Consider the following 17,797-nt stretch of genomic DNA (forward strand, 5'->3'; position numbering starts at 1 on the left):
GCAGCAAGACAAGAATTATACTTGCCCCTTCTCTAAAAACAGTGAAGGAGAAGAAGAAGGCACTATCTTTTGGCAGCATCCTTTTGAATCCAGCTGATTCTTGTTGATGCTTCTCTGTTAGAAACACCCTGCAGCAGTGTTATCTATCAAGTCTGAACCAGTGGTTTAGAAAACCTCAAACTTATTGGCTCAGTTACAGCCAGGGTCAAGACTTTGGTGAGGTCACTGACAGGGGAAGGGCGACATACAAAGTGAGCCACTTTTCAAGGCTTGACTAAGCTCAACCATGGGAAAGAGACAGAATTAACAATTTTATGTTAATCTCTGAAATACCTACTGTTAAGACAAGAAAAATCAAACAGAATGAGTTCCAGTTACATCAGCCCTGCAGTGGATACCATGCAAATGATAGCAGCCTGATGATCAGATTAATGTTCATGTTTTGTCTATGAAAGGTCAGACAAGGGGAGGCAAGCTTTGGGTTTCTTTTAAACAAATTACTCTGCCACTTAAGTGTTTAGGGGCTGTACATAGTCTAACTGGCCAAAGATGGTCCTAGAGATTTTGTAACAATACACACTTTTAAACTATGTCTGGATGCCAACAGCCAACAGTGGTGAGATCCTGGGGTTAATGGATTATGGGCTTCATGCAAGTGTGCTGCTAACATGAAGTAAGAGTAATATAATATCTTGAGCCTGGGCTCCAGTGAGAAATGAGAGACTGAATTTCACACTTTGTTTATTTGCTGTGAGAAAGCACTAATTATCTAGGCTGGAGTATTTTATCAAAGTTTTGATACTTCTGATTAAGTTGTATATCAATTGATTTTCTTTATTGGCAATTAGTGTTCAAGAAAGCTAAATAATGCATTTTATAATCACATAAAAAAGCTTAGGAAACATGGCAGACATGTCTTGAAAGGTTATCCCTGTGCCATTGACCTCATACTCACATGAGCCCACAAATTGCCCTGATGCCCTGCAGAGCAGCTGATGTGGTTGAAGGGAAGGCTATAGTGCAAAAGCAGTCATCTTGGAAGGCTAGAACACATCAGTAAAGCATCATTTTACCTAGTAAACCCCCCTTTCCTCTTCTCCCTCTGCTTAAGGGCTTTCTTTTCTCCTCATTCACTGTTTTTACATACACACCAGAGGGCCCCTGCAACATTTTTTCACAGCCACCCCCTCACTGTGTGCTCTCCAGCCTTTTGGAAAGATGGGCGTGCATATGGGAGGACCCTTGACCCTGGGTAAGAACAGGGCTCTGTGTGTGTCTGTGAGTCAGCTGAGTGTCTAAGGCATGCAGGAGGCAGCTCACGACCTGATTAACAACTGCAGGGCATTAACCGACTGCCAGTGCTTTGAGCTTGACATAAACGGTCAAACAATCGCATGGCAAAAACAACTGAAATTCCATGTGTGCAATCACAGGCTGATTCAGACCAAAGCACACAACATCTGCTAAAACAACAACACGCTCACGTTCCAGGAGGTGGTAGAGACATGCACACTAATGTTTATAAAAACACCATTCACACAAACTATCTCCCCATTTGACTGCAAATGTACACATGTATGTGTGCCGTAGCTGCTCACGCGCATTTTTCATTTCATCACCTCACTGGTGTGTGACAATAGAGATAAGACAACGGTGACAGAGATGTCAGAGGGGGGAAGGAAAAAGGGGGTTTGAAATTGAACGGGAAATTATGTACTTCAATTAAGACATGCCGAGGAGATATTAAAAGCTATACTCCAGTGCCTGGGGACAGGATGCAGGAAGGGGGGAAGCAATGGAAGGCGACAGTTCAATCAGAATCCTCGAGTTTTTTTTCTTACAGAGAGTGGAAGAAAGGAGGGAAGAGAGACAGGGCAGCTATGTTTAATAATGTACATGGAATTAGTGTAGTGGAATGAAAAGTGGAAAAGATACATCACGTGATACAGCTGTGGACGGGAATAAAACACAGTCTCAAATGAAAACACCAAACCTACGGTGTGAAACCATGAAACATCTCTCTGAAGAATCTCTTCCTGCTATCATGATAAAGCTTTACACAGTCATCAACCCTTAGCAGTATTTAGGGATACAATAGCCTAACAGCATAAAATCCTCTTCAGATAACCATAAGATCAATAAAACATGCCAGTTCCCTCAGTCAGCTAAAGAAACCATCACACTAAGAGCTCACATGTACAGAGTGTGTTCCAGTCCACTCAGCCAATCATGAAAGAGTGATGATATAACACAGAAGTTCCCAACATTTTCATGTCAAGCCCACTCAAATATGAATCTAGCCACAAATATAAAATAGCATCTTGGATATAAAATAGCAGAAAATATGAGAAACCTCTTATCTGTCAGTCAAGGCAAATGAAACACTATTCAAAATTTTGCGGAGGACACCCTTTTAAAACCAGTGGGTGCTTGCTAAGCAGACTAATGTCTCGCCTTAATGCAAAACCCCATATTAATCTCTATGGATATGCAACATAAATAAATGCAATAAACCACCAAACTGTGGCAACAGAGATGAGCTGGAACAGCCGGACATTGACGTTTAAGTACGTCCTACTTGACGTTTCTTGCTATAGTATTTGCGCTTAAGTTGTAGATGAGCTCGACTAATATATGTTAAAGGAACTTGGCAAAAATACACAACGATACTGCTAGTAAGATATCTAGCTTCTGAATACTTTCCTTGGCACGTAAAGGCAATGGCATCTATGCGTTTTTCACTGGAGAGAGCGGTTGCTCCTTTAAAACTCACCTTGCGTCAACCAGAGCTTTGGCAGCTTTCAGTGAAGAGTCGGTGCATGGCAGAAAATATTTGCAGAAAAGCATTCTCCGATGTCTTTTCTAAAGTTACCCGTAAAAAGAGATGGAGCAATGATTCTGTCGTAGTTACAGTCAGACTTGGCAGATAAGCCGACTTGGTGAGAAGATACCGAGGTAAACAACGGCTACTCAGCCAGATATATATACACAGCAAGTACGGTTATTAATGCTTTGAGCAAAAAATAATATGAAAAATGCCGTGACATACACAAGCCAAAAAATGTTTGTTAAAACGTCATAATATACTGGGGGCGGGGAGGGGAGCAACAAAACAAAAAATGAACACGAATAAAATGACTTTTAAAAGCAGCAAAAATTTTAGCTGACGTTCACGCTGGTTCGCGTTGTACGTCGTCGACCGTTAGGAGGTTTCGCAAACCGGAGAAATCAGGCAGTTTTCGTAAAAAAAAATCGCCGATGAGTTCTCGCATACAAGAAGCAAGCCGACGGCCGTCAGCCAGCCAACTTGTTTTAAAGTGCAAAAAGAAATGTTTTTGTTTAGGTCGCCAGCTGGGCGACTAGCGACGGGCTAGCTCCCGCGAATGCAAAGTGAGAAGCGACTCCGAGGAAATACATTCTGAGAGGATCCAGACAGCGGAGCGGACAGTCATGGTAGGCGTTCAGTGAGCTCTCGTTGACAGTGGTCTCGCAGCCATTTTGTTCAAACTAACAACACTGCAGTCTCCGTCTCCTCCTCCCAGGGAGCAGGCAGACCAGGAAGTGGCTCCAGATACGTCACTCCCGACCAACCAAAACACCAGACACCAACTCCGCCTACCAACAATCTCTCCGCTCCGCCTCTCTCCTCCAAGCCTCCAAGTGGACAGAGGCTGGCCAGACTCATGCTCAGATTTCGAAGGTAATAGCTGAAGCATGCAGCTAATACTGAGGCTTTAAAGAGGAAACAGATGTGGCGCTGTGTAGACATTAAGATGAATATATTGTAAGGAAATCTAAGCATGCAATGACATTGAATTGTAATGATGCTTCAACGAATGCATCCACAGTACTCAATTACAGTGCATCTTTAATTCCACTGTGTGTTTTATAAAAAGTATTACACATATTACAATTAGGCTCCTACTTGTCTTTCATTATAATCCAAGTCAGAAATACAATGTTTTAACTCAGACAAAAGTCAGAATTGTGTCATTTTGTATCAGCAGACTCTTCTCTTTGCCTGATTTTTCTTAATTGCTGAGTTTGAGACGTTTAAGGGCATCAGTCTTCAGGCAGTGGGCCAGCAGCCCCCAGCCCTAGAGCTTTAGCCTAGAGAAATTTTTTTCACTTTCACATTTGAGTTTTATAGCCCCCAAACATGGTTTGAACTGATGGTCACCATTAAAATCAGCATCACTGCAAGAGCTTGCTAGCAAAGCTTGTCACACTGCCCCCATTAGTCATAGAAAAGAAGCCTCATAATGCTTAAGGGTACTAGATTTTTAATCCAACTTTATTCATAAGCAAAGTCCTACAGTTACATTCACGAAATAATCACATTACAAACATTACAGACTAAGCAACATTTCATATATGAAATAGACAATAAGGACAGAGGTGTTATCTCAGATTTAATTATGTATAAACCTGCTTTAGAAGGAGCTAAGCTAGCTACATAATTAATGTTATTTCATAAGCCAATGTAACTAAGTTATCTTAAGCAACATGAGCTTTAGCAAACATAGCTAAAGCTAACATAGCTATGTAGATAATGTATCTACATAGCTGCTTTGTGATCTTGGCTTTAGCTACATTAGCTACCTAACTAAATAGCTCATTTTGTACAACTAAGTTAGCTTGAACAACAGCGCTTTTGCAAATGTAGCCAAAGCTAACTTATCTACGTAGAGAGCAGATACATAGCTTATGTAGCTGCTTCATGAGCTTAGGTTTAGTTTTGTTAACAACGTAGCTGTCTTTGCTATGTAGCTCTGTTATCAACATAGCTTACGCAGCTAACGTAGCTATGTAAGTTATGCTCGCTATGTTTGTGTTTTCATGGAGGACAAGCTTTTTTTCTGTAAGCAGACTGTTTACTCGGCTTTATAAAATGTTTTGTAATCAGACTTTGCAGGTCAGGTTTTTAACTTTTAAATTGTGGTATCCTAACAGTTAGCTAAACTCATAATTTATTCAGATTTTATTTTGAAAGTTAAGCATGTATCTATGTTCTGAGACATATGGTGTCTCAGATGAATGGTCTATGAATGTGGTCGTCAGAGATCAATGGTTTGCAGCCAGACTGTCTTGAAAATACTGGACTTCTGTGGAAGTCAAAGCTTAACTTGACTTGTAGTCCCCTTTTCAATAGACTTTTTAGTGTTGAATGAGGTTTACCTACAGTGAATTTTAATTGTTTCATATCTTATAAGTTATTCATATACTTTGTAAATGAGTTTGTGACTTTCAAAAGTGTGTCAAGTTCCATAAATGGAATGGACATAAATGGAAATGGACGTATGGACTGGTGGTTAGGTCGTGCCCCAAGTATGAGGGCAGTCCTAGTTCAGGTTCAGCCTGTGGCTCTTTCACTGCATGTGATTCCCTAATCTCTTGTCACTGTTTCTGGCTCTGTCCACTGTCCTATGTCTCTCTGATAAAGGAAAAAAAAAAAAGCCCAAAAATAAACGTTTAAGTAAAGTAGAGAAATAAGAACTAAAAATAACAATTTGAATGTGATTATGATAAACTGTACTTGTACTTGATAAAAGTAAATAATTATATAGCTATGTAATACAGATCACAATTTGGATTGTATTACCCATGTGATTCATGACCAGAATAGAGCTAAATAGTATTAAAAAGAATTAAAAAAAACCTTTGTGCGCTATCTGGTATATTTGCTCCATGAACTTAGCTCGAAGGCTCAAGTGTCTCTTTAAGAGCCCACCCAAAGTTTCTCTACCCAACATGACCTTTTTCAAGAATCTCTTGATCACATGATGCCAGAAACATGGGGCGATAATTCCAGCCTATTCTCAACATGATGGATGAGGTCGCCCTTGTGCCCCCTGAACTGCGTCTGCAGCCGTCTCAGAAAAAAGAAAATGCAGCCCCTGTCCATTCTCTGCTGTTCTTTCTTATGGAAATGACTGTGCAGACGCAGACACACGCACGCACACACACACACACTGTGAGGTGGGAACAGGTCAAGGCTGCAGACCACAAAGGGGAAAGCTGACCAGTGAGAACTCTCTCAGCAGAGCTCTGGCCTCCTATACATTACTAGGGGAGACTGCTAATGAAAAAGCCAGGGGCCCCGGCCAGATTTTTTTCTCTTCTTTTTTAAGGCAAGATGCCCAGAGCTATTAAAATAGCAAGCTCCAACTGAATGGAGAAAGCAGATGTTCCACACTCAGGGTTAAGAGAGGTGAGAGCAGAGAGGAATGCCTTCAGGAATGCCTTAAGGGAAATGTAGTTCACCAAGGATCACAGACTATTAATCCTTATGAAGGAATTTTCTGTTCATTCATGCTACCTATGTTAATGATACTGCATCTAACATTCTGTGTCAAAGTTATTCAAATGTTTCTGCTTGAGTCTCCAAATTCTTGACTTATTACATCATGCCATAAAAGTGCAGACATAACTTTCAGCTTTCATGCCTTTCATGCAGACTTTTCAAAGTTGAAGACAGCAATCTTCCATCGAGAACGTCAAAGAACAACTGAAGCCTTTTCCACCTCATTCTAACAGTCCTTTAAACATCTCTGAGATGTTTCTAAGACTCTTCCATTTCATTTTCCCCAAGTTTTCAGACTGCTGAAAGAGGGGAGCTAATAGGAAAGGTCCGTCTGACATTATAAGAAACAGCCCAGACACAAGCAGTAGGGCTGCGGCAGAGGGAATCTCTCTCTCCTTCCCCTCTCAGACAATACATCCCCCTCCTCCTGCTCTCTTCTCCTCTCTTCAGATTTTCAGTCTGCTCTTCTGCCTTTTGTTTTAATTCCAGTCCAATCATGAGATGCGTTCCGCATAAGGTTTTAATTTCAAGCTTGCTGCCGGAGTCTGCTCACTGACTCACATGCACAAATTCACACAAGAATGCATGTGCATACACCGAGCAACAGATTCTTATGCATACTTTACACACACTCTCACATCACAAATACACACTCTTCTTGGTTACAGCACTACCTGCATATTTTATGCACGTGCTCTGTGGTTACATTTTATCATTGAATATGGTTCCCATGAGAGCACATATCTCCATCCAGAAACATTAATAATCACACACATCCATAAAAGGCAGACACATCAGCAGACAAATTACATAAAAAGAATCCCAACAGGCTATATATTTACTCAAGCAGTCAAAATATATTCCACGCTTTATGACATGCCAGCTGAATTTACAGCATCATCAAATGATTCTTTTCTTCTCCAAATCAATTTTTTGTGTTATTCTTGAACACAAAGCCCCTCACTAAATGCATCATCTTAACATTTAATCATGTGGAATTAACCAAACAAACATGATCTGAGGAGAAGCCAAACAATTCATGACAGCAGTGAGTAAAAAAGATCTTTATTTTAAATCCTCAGCCCCCAGACTCTAAAGACTTAATGCTTAATTTCTAATGAGTAAGGGGTGTCAGAATTTTAGTATTGATTGTCCTCCTCTACAGTCTGGATCTAAAGCATGTGAGTGATCAAAATGCAGACAGCGAGCCACTGCTGCTCCCCTCAAAGTGTCATTTCCAAAGGCATGACTTGACATATGCAAAAATAGGACCGTCATGATGATAATTCTGACAGAGAAGCCAAATGAAACCATCTCCTAACTGCACATAAAAGAAGGATGTTGCGCAGCGATTCCCAGAGTCGCGCTGCCTCAAGGCAAAATTTGAAAGTAGTAGCTGTGTGATTGAGCTGAAACATTCATTTAGAGTTTTTCTTACTCTGATTAGCGGTATGATTGAAGTGCCTATCCATTAAATAACACTGAAGAGTGGGTATAACCCTGCTGAATTGCTCATCTCCAAGGTCTGCAGCCTTTTCAATGAAAGATAAGACAGACTGCAAAGCCAAAAGCACAGTAGTCTATAAGAGGAGGGATCCTTTTCATTAACTTTCATTAAGACTAAAGGGTGAATTACCCTGAACGGACGAGGTCCGGCGCATAAAAGCTGTTGGGTAGGTTAATATATGCACACTTGCCATCTCCTGCACAGAAACTCATATGCATGCAAGTACATGCAAACATAGGAGCAGTTATTTTTAAAGATTCTGTCTATTGAGGCACACAATCACACTATTAGCTTATTTATTGTACACAAATGCAGTGCAGACCTTGGAAACAAAATGCTTATTTTTATAGTACTTCTGTGCCTCAATGGAGTAAATAATACATAGAGGGGAGGACAATGCATGGAAGAAGCAGTATTTTCAGTGGCTGCTAAAGGGCCACTGCTGAGGGTAGAAGGGGTTATGCATCCTTCTGTGTGTATTTGTGTGAGTGTGGAGGGAGGCAGGGCAGAGCAGAGCAAAGCGTTGCAGTGCAGTAGGACAGCGTTTCTGAGCTGTGGTAATTTCCCCTGAGGCCAGCGAGCAGGTAAAGGCCAGCGAGAGAGGGAGGGAGGGAGGGAGAGAGAGAGGAAGGCACAGAGCGCGTGTGTCAGAGAATAATGAGAAATGATACAGCGATGGCAGAAAAAGAGGCCGGCATATTCGCCCAATCAAATGCATACACAGACAGACTGCATTAACAGTAACTCAGGGTTGAGTATAGCAGTCAACACATTAACGTTTCTATTTTCATTTCAAATGTCTTATCTTGTAAATGAGTGTTTCTGAACTGACTCATTGTTTTTGTAATGAATTCATCTATTAATTACAACAGCGCCCTTTCCTGATGACCTTGCTTTATTTTGTTATACGCTGCAGACCTTAATATTAGCATACATTAAGCCCTGCTTATCTTTCATCCCCAATAGCTAATACCTTAAATTATCACACCCCTGCCACCTCACCCCTCCAAAAAAAATGGCATAAACCACAACTGTGGCATGTGTGGTATGCACATATGTCTATGTTTGTGGCTGAGCACCCTCACTTATTAGCCCCTTCCCCCTCCCCACTCACAAACTCATTACCAGGGTATAAGACCTGCGTGGATTTTATGGTGTTTTGGGAACTGACTGGTTAATCAGATTTATTGCACACTTAAGCTTAATTGATTGCCTTTATGGATTCAGATGAATAATTAAGTGCTAACAAGGCTAGTTTCTGTTTCATCATTTTGAAATGATTATAATGACCTGCAGAGAGGGAAGGTAGTAGAAGTGTCAATCAAAAAATGCCAACATCACAGGATACACCTTTTGCCTTTGTGCTCTGTTTGCCAGCTGATTATAATAGTACCATGAGGCTATTATAACCCCATCACTTTAAAGCAAACAAAAACACTAAGATAAGTCCGTTTTCATAAGCAAACAAAATCCGAGATTTATTTCTCTCTTTGTTCTTTATAGGCTCTGTGCTGTTCTATTTGATGGTGCTATGAGAAATTAAGTGATATAAACTGTTCCACAGCAGCAGTGAAAGGACACACAGTGTATTAAGATCAAGGCAGTCCAAACAGAGACAACATATCCTGACCTTCACATGATCTTCACCAGATCAATACTATCATCAGCGCAGACGAGCGGTCACAGATTAACCCAGGCTCCTTTAACAACCCCCAACCTATACACGCACAGCACATACAGGCTCTCTCTCCCTGTCACACACACACACCATAAAACACACACCTTATTCAGTGAGGGCCCTAGGTGTATTGATTGGCTTGTATTGACCAACACACAGAAGTACCACGTGTACACACTTGCTTGTTGACTTTATTTTTCACTAGCTGGCTGACACAGAAGGGAAGTCTTATTGTAGCTGCACGGACAGAGGAGCTGTATGAATTTAACTTTCTATGAGCAAAAAAAGTGTTAAAATAACTTACATTTCAAGGATTTTTTTTAACATTTTGCAGTGTCTACAGGTCAAAACTATGTTATCATGTAAAAAAAAAAAGATTGCTTCTGCATATACATGTGTTTTTAATTTTATGGAAAAGGGCATATGAACAGGCTGGCATGTTATTCATCACGTACTTCTGGAAGGCATTCAAACAAACATCCAAATCTGTGTCGCCATCAGCCATTACCACAAAAATATGCAAGAACGCAGAGAGCAAAACAAGCAATCGATGTCTTTGCATCTGCAAGTGGCCAGAAGGCAACTAACTCAATCCCACATCCAATGTAAATGTTGGTGGCATATCCACAGGCAAGGGCTGGTATTTAGAAGTCCATTAACACGGGGTGGAGATGGGTTAATTCACTGTTTGTAGCCACAGATCCAGAGAGGGTTCAGGGCATACAAAGAGGAGAAAGGAGGGAAAACAAGAGGAGAGGGGGTGATATTTAAACAAGCAAGAGAACAGCGAAAGGAAGACAAAATATTAGAATGTAAAGGGGAATGCAAATAAATGTGGAGATAGATTTGTTGTGTGGAGGGAAGGTGGGGTGTGTGTGAGCAGTGTTGATAGGTGGGTGTGTGTTGGTGGGGGATGGAGGGGTTGTTTTGAGCACTGCTGCCTGCTATCATCCACCTCAGCCTGGGCGTCAGTTTGATTAATGCTGCTTTCCTGCAACTGACCTCCAAGGTCACTGGAATAGTGGGTACTCAGCCTCTCCCATTCGCTGCCACACCAGAGGGGGGTAACGGCCGTATAATATGCTCCCCCAGAGGCATTTTTCTCTGTATTTTTCTGTTTTTCCCTTTTCTGTCTCTCTTTAAACTCTCTCTCATCCTCTGTCTGTCTGTTTGTGTCTCCCCTTGATCTGTCCTTCTTCTCTTCCTACGTTCTTTATCCCTCATCCTCATCCATCTTTTTCTCCCTGCTGCTATTTCTCTGTCTCTCTATCCCTGTCTATCTGACTCTTGTGCTCTCTTTCCACCAGCACTCTCTAATCTGAAATGCAATCAAAAGCAGCAATAATGTAATGTGTTTGAAGACACTGGAAAGAGAGAGGGGGGGAACAAGCCTGCAAGGGGCTATTATAGAGCACCCAGCGAGGTTTAGATAAACACATACACACATGCCACCACTCTGCTCCCCTCCCCTCTGTTCACGGACAAACTGCCAAGGTGAAGGCACATGAATAGAGTTGTCCTACACCGATAGGCACTTGGCAGTGACACACTTCCTTTGGCTGAGAAACTCATGGCAAATGCTACTTATTGTGCCAGACGGTCTTCCCTGACTTGAAGCTGGCAAGAGGGAAGTCACACAGAGAGAAAGTGTGTAGAGAGAGCGTCAGAGGAAGAGAGAAAGAGGAGAGAGAGGGTGCACAAATATGAGAGGAAAGTTTTAAGTTTTTAAGTGTGCAAAACTCCAGTCATTAAAATTGCTGTTTATTTTAACATTTCCTTAACAGTGCAACTTTTTTGCAAGACTTAAAATAAGGTCATTTGTGCTTTATTGCAATACATGTACAAGTAAAATATAAATGTAAAAGGAACACATAATCTCACATTGTAGCTCCAAGTCAATTGCACTTCTGAGATATCAACCTGTCCAGTTAGAAAGCAACTCTGATTGTGAATCAATTTCACCTGTTGCTGTTCAAATGGGACAGACAACAGGTGGAAATAAGAGGCAATTAACAAGACAACCCCTATAAAGGATTGTTTTCGCTGGTGGTGGCCACAGACCATTTCTCTCTCCTCATCCTTTCTGGCTGACTGTTGGTTACTTTCCCATTTTCCAATGCCCTGACCTCTAGAGGTAGCATAGGCGGTATCTGCAACCCACAGAAGTTGCTCAGTTAGTGCAGCTTATCCAGGATGGCACATCCATGCACGTCGTGGCAATAAGGTTTTCTGTCTCCCTGCACACTTTCAAGAGTGTGGAGGTGATACCAGGAGCAAGCCAGTACACCAGGAGATGTGGAGGTGGGCGTAGGAAGGCAACAACCCAGCAGCAGGACTGCTTTCTGCTCCTTTGTGCAAGAAAGAGCACTGCCAGAGCCCTACAAATGACGTCCAGCAGGCCACTGATGTGCATGTTTCTGCTCAAACTGTCAGAAACTGATTCCATGAGGGTGGTATGAGGGCCTGACGTCCACAGGTGGGGCCTGTGCTCACAGCCCAGCACCATGCAGCCTGATTGGCATTTGCCAGAGAACACCAGAATTGGCTGATTCGCCATTGGAGCCCTGTGCTCTTCACAGATGAGAGCAGGTTCACACTGAGCACATGTGGCAGACACGAGAGAGTCTGGAGACACCGTGGAGAACGTTCTGCTGCCTGCAACATCCTCCAGCATGACCAGTTTGGGGATAAGTCAGTAATGGTCTGGGAAGGCATATCCTTGGAGTGCTCCGTGTTCTAGCCAGAGGTCCCCTGACTGGTATTGCGTTGTTACATCACTCTCCGTTACACAATATTAAATGATGCATCTCCCTCTATCCCTGTTCATCCCAACATTATTTCTGCAGATGGCTGTTCAACATGAGTTAAGGTCAGCTTCAGGTATCTCCCTGTAAAAAGTTTTTTCTTGCCTCTCCAACTTTGAATGCTTTGTGCTGTACTTATGGTGGATTATCACTGAATCTATGTAAATAATGTTACAAAGAGTGTGGCCAAGACCTACTCTATTTGTCTTGAATTGGCACTATTAAAATTGTTTACAATTGTTTACATTGTTTAATTGGTTGACAAAGTGACCATTTCCTGGAGAGAGAGAAAAAGTTATTTTTATTTGTGTGTGTTTGTCCATTTGTTTAGCTGTGTCTGACTGCTGTGACCAACATTTGACCTTTAGAAACATTATACACATCAGTAAGTGGGTACAGTGGGGGTACTAATACACAGAGCTCTGACAGGTGTTCTTTTCTAATCACTGTAAACCTTTGTGTGGCATTCAACTGTTAAACACATTAAAACACATTATTGTGTTTTCCCTTGCCAGTACCTGTAGCAGTACGCCCATACTAACTCAGCCTCTTGCTGTTTTTAACAGCGCTATTTTCAGTCCAGGTACCTAGTTACTTTAATGAAAAGTATTCATGCCATAACAGCTGTATTGTTTGCTGTCTCATGAAAACAATGAGAGGTTTTTGTAAGTTGGTTCTTACCTTTAAAAGAACATAGACCCAAGTCAGGTTAGGAATAAGTAATTCTGCCAAGGTAAGTTGGGTAGGGTGGGGGTCATTTTGCTGTAATGTGTAGCAGGTATATGTAAATACATCTATTGCTTGAATAAATTTAATGGATTCAGATGAAATTACATGAATTGATGGCCTATCTATACCTACTTGCTAGCCATACTCCACCTGTGCAATCTTTGAGCTTTCCCTAATTTTAAATTACAAAGTGTTGCTATGCAGTTGGCTAGGATGCTGAGGTGTTGTGCTAACAGATTTTTTAAATTTAGATGTTATTCTAGTAAAAATTTAACAACATCATAACCCATTTTGATACCACAGCAACAAATCAACAATAACAACACATTGGCAGCATTTCAGTTCCCAATGGAAAAATTTCTTTGCACATCTATTTCTTAAGACAGGTCCATCAGAGGGTGGCATACCCAACAAACATCCAAGAGAAACTCCTGCACACGGTCCAACTTGCAAAAAGAGGTTATCTATTTGCAATGTTGTGATACTAGACATCAGGTTTGCTCTTTTTGTAAGTTGGACAATGTGTGGGAGTTTCCTTTTAAACATTTCAGTTCCAAAACTTTGCCAACATATTTGTGCAATTAAGACAGTGTCTATCTCCTTCTTTCACCCCAGCTTAAGTTAAAAGGAGAAGATTTTAGGCAAGGCAAGGAAGGTTTATTTGTACAGCACATTTCAGCAACAAGGCAATTCAAAGTGCTTCACACAGGACATTAAAATACAATGACATGGGGAAAAAAACACAATAGAAACATTTTAAAAGAAAAGTTTAAAAAATGATAAAAACAGCAAATAAAACCCATAAAGATATAGTGCAGAGCTGTAGTTAAAATAAAATATTCAAAAAGGGATTAATTGTTTAAGTCATTTTAAGTCTGTAAACTTTTAACATTTGTGTCATTGATCATTAAAATACCAGAGTTTGTATTGTTTGAATATATTGGGGCAATTTCAATTTCAGGCACATCATTCTTTTTGTCCAGAAAGCAAATCAACTTTGCGCTCATGTTAGTACACTTGTGGGTATTATCTTATAATAAGGAAGTGATCAGATGCAAAACTCAGATGCCAGACGAACCAATCAGAATCATTTGAGGAGAAAAGCTATGGGCAGAGTTAAGTTGTACAGCAAGCAAGTAGACGATCTGTGGAGGGATTAGCTTGGTGAAGCTATAGCAACATTTATTATCAGAATTAGACCATATTTCTTCATTACAGGATGAGAAAAGAATTGCACTAAACACTTTCTTGGTGGGAAATATGTCTTTGCCAGCCTCAGCCTGACTTTGTTTCACCAAATGGCTCCACTGATAGTTCACAACTTTAGCCACTAATGTGTCAAGTTCACTCTCTGGAGCTGCACATGGCTACTTTGTCATATGTTTCATCACTCTGATTGGCTGTAATGAATGAGATAGATGCAAAATTCATATAAACACCCTTAAAGAAGTTTTCAAAGATTCCGCCTTTCTCAAACACAGAGTACAGCCTATTGCCCAGATGGATGCGAGAAGATCCCATGCAATGGATAAGTAACAGTCTATCTGACATGTCAGGTTATGACCTTACAAGGATGATGTGTCATTCAGGCTGTTGGCTAGGGAACACAATGCTCTTTGGGAAACAAGTAATTAATTACAACTTTTTAATAGCGCGTTATTTTTCATATGTTGGCAATCTAAGGCACTGCTTCTTGTTTTTTCTGAGTTTTTTTTCAATTCTCAAGAGGTATTATTTAATATCAAGGACTAAAAAAACTAGAGCAACCAAAAAGATCAAACTATGATAGCAGTGGGAGGGTGCGAGGCTCTGAAACTTTTCCGAACAACTCTTTTATAGAGCTTCATTTTCAGTGATACACAGGAATTCTGTATGAGATGATTCAGAATCCAGCACTAGCATTTGTATATAAGGTGAACTATTGTCCAGTTGTGTTAAAACTGATGTGATTGCAGACTAAAAAATTCCAACATTCTTGGAACGATCTTTACTGATCACAAAACATATTTTGACAAATTATAAAATTCTGAAATTGTAAAATTCAGAAATCTTGTCCCAAACTTTTGTTTCTGACAATTTCTGTAAGCAACGCCTAACCAAGATTGTTTTTTAAAGTGTGAGCAAAGATTCAGTAATAATCGCAGCCTTGAGAGTTAGCCATGCTGTGCACCGTCAATTTGACTCACACTCTGTACCCTGCATTCCCCCTCCCTCTCTCCTCTTTCCTCTGTCTCTCCCTGTTCCTTTTTTCCAGTCAGTGCCTGAGCATGAGGGACACACACACACGCGCACCCACACACACTACCCAGCATCATGAATCTTTCATGCAAGCGGGCTGTATAATCCCTGAGGCGTGCTCTCTGAGACCCACACACACCCTGCCTCCATCACCTTGCACCAGGATAGAGAGAGGGAGAGAGAGAGAGAGAGAGAAGGCGAGTGACACATACAGACAGAAAGATGGATGGAGAAAAGGAGACAGTAGAGGGGAGGGAGAGGGGAGGCAGTGGAGAATGGAAAGGAGGGGAGGAGGGAGGGCAGGAGTGGGAGCAGCAAAAGACAAATTGAAGGTGTGAAGTAGGACCTGGCTGGAATTGCTTCCTTCTTTTGACCACTAAAGGAAGGATAAAAGAGAAGGTAGGAGAGATAACAATGGAGAGGTTGGCTCTTATTCTGCACATTGGCTTGAGGCTGCAATGGAAAGTCAATTGGCTTCTCATTACCAGTCCATGTATGATAGCACCACACTCAACACTTTGACACAACACCCCAGCTGAACCTACAACCTTTCATTTCTCATTGTGAAAAACTGGAAGGCATATTTACTGGATTTCCTTTAATTGACTGTCTTAAAGGTACAGATATGATTAACTGGAAATACACGCAATCTTTGACTCATATGACATACTCCTGCAGACATTTCCGGCATTTTTCACATACATAATCATCCACTAACTAAAGATTTTTCCACACGTTTCTATGCATTGTTTTCTAACAATGCACAAACTTCACACAAAAACACAGGAATAGATTCTAAAAATAAATTTCAAATAGCAAAATGAAAACGAACTACAAACTTTTGTCAAAAATGAACTTAAAAAGCAAATTAACTGCTAAGCCCTGCACCCTTAGCTCACTCAGACAAACAACGGGCTCACAGCTTAAGTTAATGTTGCTGTTTTTTGGTAGGGTTGACTTTAACTATAACCTTTAGCTACAGATAAGTAATATCTGATTGTCAAAGAGCAAAAATACCACGTTGAAAAGATGATCATATGACATGAGTGGATGATATATCGAGTCAGGGGCGTAGCTAGGGATTTTTGGCCCCCAGAAAGAATATTATACAGGGCCTCCTTAACACGCTAGCCAAGCAACAAATGTTGTGTAAGTTTTAAAAAATATCTATGCATTTTAATATATTTCGGAACCATAATTTCCCCATTTATGAGCAATATTTTTACCTTGGTGAAACTGAATTACCCCCATTATTTCACAGCGCTGGACAACACCATTTGGACATTATTAAGAAAGGGGCAGAGGCCAGCCAGTATTTTATTTTACTCAATTTCCTACAAATTTCAGTCTGTGGACCGATTCATTTAGTTGTTTTTGATTCAATATTGACACTAGTTAGTAAGAAAAAATAAATAAAAACACTCTTTTCATTGCAGGCTTCTCAAGGGTCCCTCCCTACTGTGGGCCTGGGTAATCAGTACCCTTTTTACCTCCTGTGCTACGCCCATGTATCGACTATACTCAATGTATTGCAGCTTTTGTCATGTAAGATGTATGAAATGACTATTTCACCACCACAGAGTGTAAATTACATAGAAGTTTTAAGCCTTCAGTATGCAATTCTCTCATTAGTTTCACTTCTCCCACTGTCTCCTAAATGCCTCTCCGGAAAACTCTGCTCTGTTGCATGGAGGGGAGGAGAGCATAAGAGAGAGCAAAAGGGATTTAGTAACAGATGCAAGTTTGAGATTGAGACAGACGATTTGGTTCAGGATAAAAACAGGACAGGATCTGTCATCTGTCAGTGGTTCGGATTTCAGAAGAAAGAAAACAAACAAAACGTGGTAATCTGTAAACTGTGACGCAAGATTACAGCAGCAGTAGCACAACACATTGCCAAAGACATGGCTCCAGTAAGGGTTGTTGAAAAGCTAGCCCAAGGTCTGAAAGATACTCTCATGTCATGGATATTGTCAGAAACTCATCAGTGTGCATCAGCACAGGTAACAGGACTTACATAATCAATATTGTGAGGGTGGACAATACTGCAGTGTTACGGCAATCGGCTTACTCTTGTAATTGGTGAATTTAGGTGTAGGTTTGCTTCACCTTTAAAATAATGATCACTATTATAATCAGCACGATTAAACATAACAGATAAACATCTCAAAACTTTCCATTCACAATAAAAGACTGTGTAGAAGATACTTAAAGATCCACTTTAATCACCATTCTGGTATCATTTTATGCATCAAAGGGCTGAATTAAACATACAGTCATTTTTAAGTGATTTCAAATATCGACATACAGATTGTGTATCAAAAAATGGTCTACAAATACTGCGTCACTAGTTTGAGGCCATGATGCCCAGCTCTAGTTTGCAATAACTAATGACTCCATGCAAGTCATTTGACTATTTTTCAAAATTTTCTCTGTATAAATTTCAAAAAAACTACAGGAAAATCAAAATTTCAAATGCTTTTGGGTCTGAGAGTAAGATCTCTAAATGACTGTGGGATAGTGAGAAATATGTTTCA

The 17,797-nt window shown here is 40.7% G+C and overlaps 1 protein-coding gene across 6 annotated transcripts in view; it reads right to left on the bottom strand.

Moving 5' to 3' along the window:
- The window catches only part of tnrc6c2 (trinucleotide repeat containing adaptor 6C2), a 202,204-nt gene that overhangs the window by 57,665 nt on the left and 126,742 nt on the right, over positions 1-17,797 (bottom strand). For 4 of the 6 annotated variants that reach the window (XM_041784530.1, XM_041784527.1, XM_041784526.1 and 1 more), the window contains exon 1: positions 2,774-3,497. The exons of the other annotated variants lie outside the window; for them this stretch is intronic. The gene's annotated coding sequence lies outside the window, so the exon portion shown is untranslated. Of the gene's footprint in view, positions 1-2,773; positions 3,498-17,797 lie in introns of those variants that run through there. 6 annotated transcript variants of the gene reach the window in all.

The sequence above is a fragment of the Cheilinus undulatus genome, linkage group 4 (assembly GCF_018320785.1).
Source record: "Cheilinus undulatus linkage group 4, ASM1832078v1, whole genome shotgun sequence".
Lineage (NCBI taxonomy): Eukaryota > Metazoa > Chordata > Actinopteri > Labriformes > Labridae > Cheilinus > Cheilinus undulatus.